Here is an 8,563-nt window from a genome sequence, read left to right as displayed (position 1 = left end):
GATGCAAAATATTTGTAATCTAAGACAAATATGCTGGGATAAGTATAAGAAATTGTGCAACGAACTGCATACAACTTTTATTGCTTTAAGCTGTTTTGGAGTTAAGTTCCATAAGCAAAGCTTTTGAACCATATTTTTGGGCTAGAATTTTTTTATTTAAAAGAAGAGCGGGTTTTTATTTATCCAATGGCTTCCATATGCGCAATATTGATAACTGCAATACATGTAACTGAAGTGGGGGGACTTTTTTAGCCCAGCAGGCACATTTGCAAGCAAGAGATATTATCACAGTTCAACGACATATTCTTGCCAGGCAAAAGCACTTGAGGAGGGTGGAGCAGAGCCAGTCTTGTTGAGAAGACATGACCTGGTGAACAAATCAGCATGAAAGATGATTGTGTTGGCCGCTGAGAAGAGTCTTCTCTCTTGGTTGACATGCTTCCTTGTCCTCTTGTGCTGTTTGAAGCCAATCAGAGTGGAGGCGGGGAATTAGCCAGTGAGGAGACTCTTCTTCTACCCTTTCATGCTAATTGGTACTGAGGGACAGCTGCTGTTGTGGGAGAAGGCAGGCATGGTACAAACAGCAAGGAGGAGTGCGGACTTGGAGATGATGATGATGGAGAGAAAGTAAGCAATTAACAGAGTTTGCAAAGAAAGAGGGTCAACAGCGAGCATGATAGCCAGCAGGAAGGAGAGGAGGAGGAGGAGGATGTGGTGAACAAAGAGGATACCAGTGAAGGAGGAACCACAGAGGGGTTTGGAGAAGGCAGTGGAGACAAGTGAAAGTGGAAATGAAGGGAGGAGATAGGAGAACTTGGGCTGAAGGTGCTTCATGGCTGTTGCCTCTCTTTGCTGCAGGAGCCAGCTGAAGAAGACCAATGGGTTCAGCATCTGGTGGGGCAGGGTGCAGGTGCCTCTTCATTCAGACACAACAGGTCTGTAATGGAGATGTGTGTTATCTTTGCACTTTCCTTGGGTGCATGCTGGCCCAACTTTTGAAGGGGGCAGCATAACTAAGCAGCAGAAGAAGAAGAGTTTGGATTTGATATCCCGCTTTATCACTACCCTAAGGAGTCTCAAAGCAGCTAACAATCTCCTTTCCCTTCCTCCCCCACAACAAACACTCTGTGAGGTGAGTGGGGCTGAGAGACTTCAGAGAAGTGTGACTAACCCAAGGTCACCCGGCAGCTGCATGTGTAGGAGCGGAGACACAAACCCAGTTCCCCAGATTGCAAGACTACCGTTCTTAACCACTACACCACACTGGCGCTCTCTCGCTCTCTCGCGCGCGTTCTCGCTCTCGCTCTCTCTGTCTCTCTGCTTGTACTTCCTCTGGTTGGTTGGTTTTTTAACAAGAATCCCAAAATCAAAAAAGGGAGGAAGATGTGTGAGAAAAGATGTACGGTTTTGTTCCAGCCCAAACCAAGTGGTAACAGAGGAAAAAAGAGAATAAGTTTGGGGCGAGATGAAGTGTGTTTGTATAGTTCAATCCACTTAGAACAGAGTCTGGATGCTTCTGTTGAGGTGGCAATATAATGTAGGAGATTGCGGGTGGTCAATGCTGTGGGGAGCATATATATAACAAGATGCATTCCTGGGATGGTGAGTGATGGGATGAAACTTCAATAAGTTATCATTGCCTTCTTTCCCACTCAACCTCAGAAAGATATACCCTCCTCTGGCATTCATAACTCAAGAGAACTTCAAACAAAGTACGAGACTAAAAGCCCATTTTTATTGTATAATTTCAGATGGTTGGCTGTGGCTGTGAGAGGGGGACATCATGGACTCAGAACCTCTGGATTGGCTGATACACAGCACACAATTGGTTGACGCTCTTCAGTCATCTATAATCATAAGAAACAGAACATCAGAATAAGAACCAAAGAGCACATTGTGAGATAAATTTGGCCCAGGGTCACCCAGTAAACATCATGGCCAAGCTGAGATTTGAACTTACTCTACTTGGCCTGAACCACCACCCTGACCCTATACAGCATATTGAGATTCCCCACCTCATCTTTATCAGTAAAAAGGTAAAGGGACCCCTGACCATTATGTCCAGTCGTGGCCGACTCTGGGGTTGCAGCGCTCATCTACCTTTATTGGCCGAGGGAGCCGGTGTACAGCTTCCGGGTCATGTGGCCAGCATGACTAAGCCACTTCTGGCGAACCAGAGCAGCACACAAAAACACTTTGACATGCTTTCGAACTGCTAGGTTGGCAGGAGCAGGGACCAAGCAACGGGAGCTCACCCCGTCGCGGGGATTTGAACTGCCGACCTTCTGATCGGCAAGTCCTAGGCTCAGTGGTTTAATCCACGTCCCAATCTTTATCAGTCCTGGGTACCAAAATGCCTTTCTTTGGTTCAGAAGGGGTCACTACCATCACAATTTATAATCTGGGCTCATGCCGCAATAAGTGTACATTATCCTGAAGTAAGTCCCACTGACAACAGATGGAGTCAGAGCCAACCCAAAGGGGCTAGAGAAGAAGCAATCCCCTACAATTCAAAAGTCAGTTGCAGCATTTTTTTTCTGCCCAGAGAAAGATGGGAGGGACCTTTGTTCCATAGCTATCACTCACATCAAATAGAACCATACTTCTAAAACAGGTTGAGGATTCAGCAAAGACATCTGTGAGTGCTTCAAGACTTGTTCCCTGGCTTGCAGGCCTTTTCTCACCTGGCCTAGGAAGGTGGGGCCTGGACTGACTCCAGCTACAAAAGCTGAGGCTACAGACCCTTGGGCTGGGATCTTGTTTAGTGGGGGTTGTAGAAGAGTGGGGGTTTTGCTGTTATTTATATAATCTTTTTGTATCTTTGTTTTTAGATGATTCATGATTTATGTGAAAATTGCTCTATTGGATTGTGTATTTATTGTTTATGTATTTATTGTTTATGACTGATTCTTTTCAGTTTGTAATTGTGTGATTTGTTTTCATGTTGTAAGCCACTTTGAGCATGGTTTCAACTATGGAAAGGTGGCAGCCAAATAAAATGATGTATGTATGCATGCATGCATGCATGTATGTATGCATGCATGCATGCATGCATGCATGCATTACTGTGAACTGCGGCCTTAAAGATAATATAATAATAATTTATTATTTATACCCCGCTCATCTGGCTGGGTTTTCCCAGCCACTCTGGGCACGCTCCTTCAGGTATACTGAGCTGAGGCCATTTAGGGCTTTAAAGGTCAGCACCAACACTTTAAATTGTGCTCAGAAACACACTGGGAGACATTGTAGGTCTTTCAAGACCAGTGTTATGTGGTCCTGGCGGCAGCTCCCAGTCACCAGTCTAGCTGCCGCATTCTGGATTAGTTGTAGTTTCTGGGTCACCTTCACCTCTTTGCCACCACTATCAGCACTTGGTAGGCTCAACGTTGAGCTCTAACCCGTGTCCGGTCTGATTCAAAATGAGTTTTCCGCCACCAGCTCTCTAGCCATCTCAGCGATTGTTTCATCGCCCTCAGCTCTGGAGAAAGCCATGGGGCTGTCCAGGCTTCATGCAGTTGAAGAGGGTGCTTTGGAGCCAGACAGTAGATAGCCCTGGTTAACTCTGCATTCTAGCAGGCCACCAGGGAATCAGCTGAAAAGCCATCAACATGGGATAAAGCATCCCCTACCACTCTCTGGAAAGCATTTGGATCCATTAAGTGGAGGGGGCGGACCATCCAAATTGGTCCCACACCTTCCCACTGGCGGAGGAAGGCGGGTGGGGGGGTGCACACCGGGCGTCAGCCGTGAGGGTGGGTGACATCACCGCGCCGCCACCCCCACACTCGCTACATGGGCAGCACCCCAGACGCTCACTGCGCAGGCGGTAGGCTGCTAGGGATGCTGCTGCTGCATGCGCCTAGTGGCGCCCCTCCAGAAACTCGCTGCATGGGTGGCAAGCAGCTAGGCAAATAGCAAATAGGTGGCAAATAGCTCCGCCGCTGCACCTCCCTGCAGAGGGGAAGGGTCGTGGAGAAGTCCAGTTGCACCAAGAAGTGATCTGACCGTGGCACTTCTTTTGTTTTTTGTCAGATTACCTACATCAATAGGGGTAGACACCAGGTCTAAGGCATATCAGCACTATGAGTTGGGCCAAACTTATTCAGGGACAGCCCCATGGAGGCCATGCTTTCCATGAAGTCTGGAGCGGCCCCTCATAAGGTTGTGTCAGCATGGATGTTAAAATCCCCTAGGACAACCAAGCTAGGTGTCTCCAGCAGAACATCCGCCATGACCTGAAGCAGCTCAGGCAGGGAATCCTTGGCACAGAGAAAAATCTTACAATCTACTGCAGCAATAGAGCCCTGTACCACATGTCCCAATATTTTGGGTCTTAGTGTCACATGGGACCTTATTGGAAATGCCTGGATGCTTGGCACACTTCTCTAAACAGTTAACTGCCATGCTGATTTCACCACCTACTCCGCAACTCTCCTTATCCTTTTCTGTCCTCTCACCAGGGCCTCTGAAATTAGAAAGTTTCCACTCTCTTCAATCAGTGGTTTTCAGTAGACTTGTATCTTAGTACCAACAGCCAGATGGGCTGGATATAAATAATAAATTATTATTATATTATTATAACACCTTGAACTTGGGTCTGTGGCAGATCTGCACCAGTGCAAATCCTGAAAGCAGGGTGTTATATGCCTTTTACTGGAATCAAACAACTCAAATCATAGAGCGCCACCATTCCTTCTCATTCGCCTTTTTTGGATCCTAACTCCCACATGTTCTGAGCATTGCTAAAGATGCTACCATACTGTCCTTTCACACAAAAATTGGCATACCCGTTTGCTTCAGAAAACTCACTCCTACACAGGCATTCTCTCAGATTCTTCTTCACAGTTCCCATCATACTCCCAGTCTGTGTCAGTGTTTGTAAAAAGCAAAAAAAAGAAGGAAAGGGTTCTGACCTCCCTTTGTCTCCTCAGCCTGGTCCTCGGACCCTTGTCTGCATAAAAGAGTCCACGAGAATATCCTTGCAGAGTTTTATTCTTAAAAGTCTTTGTGCAAAACACAACTGAATACACACCAGCACTAACCAACCAACCCAAACACCAGCCTCAGCACAAACTAACATTTCTCACTTATATATACAACTTGCTGCAAGCCACTGAGTCATGCTGACCCAGCTTTATTCGCATTAAAGAAACAGTGGCCATTTTAGCCGTGACAGTCTGGACCCTGCATTCCATTTAATGCAAGACTGATCTTGCAGATCACAAATGAGCACTTGAAGGAAACTTATCTTACTTTTTACAGCAGTAGATGTCGTCATGTTTTTGGCATATCACTTTTCCAGACCATTGCTTTTCATCTGCACCGCACTTATCCTTGCATACGCCACTACAAAATGGTTCTGGATATATATTTCAGAAAGAGAGAGTTGGGTTAGATGAGCAGCTAAGGATGGTGAGCTGGAAGCTGTTGAATCTCATATCCCTTAGCCATATCCTCTGACGAGAATCTCTTGATTGAAGTTTCCTATAGGGGCTGGTTCAGATGTCCTATTCATTCAGCATTCATTCTGAATTACTTACACAAAGCTTATATATGATTATATGATTTCACCTTAATCTATTATCCAACCCACATTTCCATGCATTATACCATCACTTTCCTAACCTCAGAGAGTCAGTTTCCACTTTTAACATGGATTTGTTCAACCAGGGCAACAAATAACTTATTATCCAGTTTCATTGAGCAAACCTAAATCTCTCACTATGTGTTTGAACCCCTCTTCCAAAATACCAGCAACCCACAGGCACCCAAAATTTCTTGTTTTTCCTACCTTAAATTTAGTTCACCACACCTCTCCATCGGTTTGCTTTCTTTAAGCTCTCGTGAGACTATATCACCATTTTGAAGATCTCACGAGAATATATCCGCATTTTAGCACACATTTCTCATACACATTCTTGTATAATATTTTAGCTTTGGTGCCCCCTATATTTTTGGGGTAGGGGCCAGCCCAGCCAACCACTCCCATGACCCAAAAGTGTGGAGCCAAAGCGTGGAGCTGAATGTTGCACGTCTCCAGCAGCTGGCTCCTTCTTCTCCTGCTGCTGCTGCTGCTGCAGAGGGGAAGCAGGGGCAAAGCAGACTCCTGCTGGTGGCAGTGCTAAGAGGAGGGGGAAGCCACTGAGCCACATGGCCGCCATGTTCAGCTTTGAGACTCCTGAAGGGGAGTGAAAGGCGGGATATCAAATCCAAACTCCTCCTCCTCCTCCTCCTCTGCTCCCAGCTCCTCATGATGCCTCTGGCTCTAACAATAAAAGTTAAGTCACTCATACAATGCTCCATATTGTGGGTGGGGTGTATAAGTCTGAAAGATCTGAACCAGGAACATAGTTCAGTTTCTTCAGCTATTTTATACCAGCTCTATTAAAAGCAAATAGCAGTAAAAAAAATAGGGCTGTACATGCCCTCCCCCTACCCACCCACATGAAAAATGAATCCAGTGTCTAATTCAGCACTTTAAAGGTAAAGGTAAAGGGACCCCTGACCATTAGGTCCAGTTGTGACCGACTCTGGGGTTGCGGCGCTCATCTCGCTTTATTGGCCGAGGGAGCCGGCGTACAGCTTCCGGGTCATGTGGCCAGCATGACAAAGCCGCTTCTGGCAAACCAGAGCAGCGCACGGAAACGCCGCACTAAACCAGCGCAGAGCAGAGCAGGGACTGCCTTCCCCGATGCTGACTGGCTTCCCATTGGATGCAGGAAGTTCCTGTAGCCAATGGGAAGCTGCGCAAGCCTCTTCCACGCCGGAAGGAGCTCAGGAAATAGCGTTTGCGCATGTGTGTGTGTGCGTGCATGCCTACACACACACACTGCAGCCCACTGTGGCATCTGCGGGACTGTGAAACAGCCCACACCACAAAAATTTTGCCGACCCCTGGGCTATGCCATACCTTGTAAAGGTAAAGGGACCCCTGACCATTAGGTCCAGTTGTGACCGACTCTGGGGTTGCGGCGCTCATCTCGCTTTATTGGCCGAGGGAGCCAGCCTACAGCTTCCGGGTCACGTGGTCAGCATGACTAAGCTGCTTCTGGCGAACCAGAGCAGCGCACGGAAATGCCGTTTACCTTCCCGCCAGAGCGATACCTATTTATCTACTTGCACTTTGATGTGCTTTTGAACTGCTAGGTTGTAAGGAGCAGGGACCAAGCAACGGGAGCTCACCCCGTTGCGGGGATTCGAACCGCCAACCTTCTGATCAGCAAGTCCTAGGCTCTGTGGTTTAACACACAGCGCCACCCGCATCCCATAATTCAGCACTTTAGATCAGCCCTAATCCAATATGGAATGATATGATGCCAACTCTACCAGGATCCTCACCCCAGAAAAATTCAGGGGCAACACTAAAGCTTAATTAGCGTTTTAAAACCTAATTAAACATATAGTCAGGATGTGGAAGAAGGAGGACACATTGCTGGGTGCTGCTATATAAGGGGGGTCAACTAGGCCCCTGTGGAAAGCAGGCTTGAACTGTCCACATAGCTCTTTCAGTGCATGTCACAGTCTAAGCAATATGCCCCTGTACCATACCTGTGGCCGTTACTAGGAAGAGTGAGAAGAAGGAGAAGAGGAAGAGGAAACCATAGATCAGGCAAGAGAACTTCATGGCTGAATCAATTTGCTGGAGATTCTGAGGAGGGAACAGAAGATGCTCCTTATTTATAGGCCATTGAATGACAGCAGTCCATCAAGGGACAGAGGAGGAGTTTGAAGTGCAGGTCTGTAATGTTGGGATGGGGAGGGGCCCTTTTCTGTCACATTCCCATCTGGACAGCTTTCAGAGGGTGCACAATGCATTAAACAAAACCAGAAGACACCAACAGTTTCACACAGTGATGCATTTCTTCCAATGTGAAAGAGGTTTTCCAAGGTGCCATGGGTATTAAATAATAATAATAATAATAATAATAACAACAACAACAACAACAACAACAACAACAACAACAACAACAACAACAACTCCCCAGCCACTCTGGGCGGCTTCCAACAAAAGATTAAAATACAATAATTCATCAAATCTTAAAAACTTCCCTAAACAAGGTTGCCTTCAGATGTCTTCTAAAAGTCAGATAGTTGTTTATTTCTTTGACATCTGATGGGAGGGTGTTTCACAGGGCGGGCGCCACTGCCGAGAAAGCCCTCTGCCTGGTTCCCTGTAACTTCGCTTCTTGCAATGAGGGAACTGCCAGAAGGCCCTCGGCGCTGGACCTCAGCGTCCGGGCAGAACGATGGGGGTGGAGACACTCCTTCAGGTATACTGGGCTAACGCCATTTAGGGGTTTAAAGGTCAGCACCAACACTTTGAATTGTGCTTGGAAACGTGCTGGGAGCCAATGTAGGCCTTTCAGGACCTAGAGAATAACCCCATAGTTTGATCAAGTCAAAGACCCATCTTGCCAGAGGTGGATTGAGGGTAGTGCAATCAGTTTGGCCACACTGGGTGTCGGTGCCATGGGGAGTGCCACAACAATGATGTTGAATGGAGCACAAGAGGTGGGGGTGCCAAATTTTACTATCACACTGGGTGCTGCTGAAATTTGAG

The 8,563-nt window shown here is 46.9% G+C and overlaps 1 long non-coding RNA gene across 1 annotated transcript; it reads right to left on the bottom strand.

Moving 5' to 3' along the window:
• Positions 1 to 1,713: 1,713 nt before the first annotated feature.
• LOC308584195 lies at positions 1,714 to 5,548 on the bottom strand. The gene is made up of 2 exons (XR_014006620.1): positions 5,257 to 5,548; positions 1,714 to 1,847 (listed from the first exon to the last, which is right to left on the bottom strand). It is a non-coding gene; the product is annotated as an uncharacterized lncRNA (long non-coding RNA).
• Between the last annotated feature and the right edge of the window lie 3,015 nt (positions 5,549 to 8,563).

This window comes from Podarcis bocagei (assembly GCF_964188305.1).
Source record: "Podarcis bocagei genome assembly, chromosome: 3".
NCBI lineage: Eukaryota > Metazoa > Chordata > Lepidosauria > Squamata > Lacertidae > Podarcis > Podarcis bocagei.
This window is presented reverse-complemented; position numbering and strand designations above follow the sequence as displayed.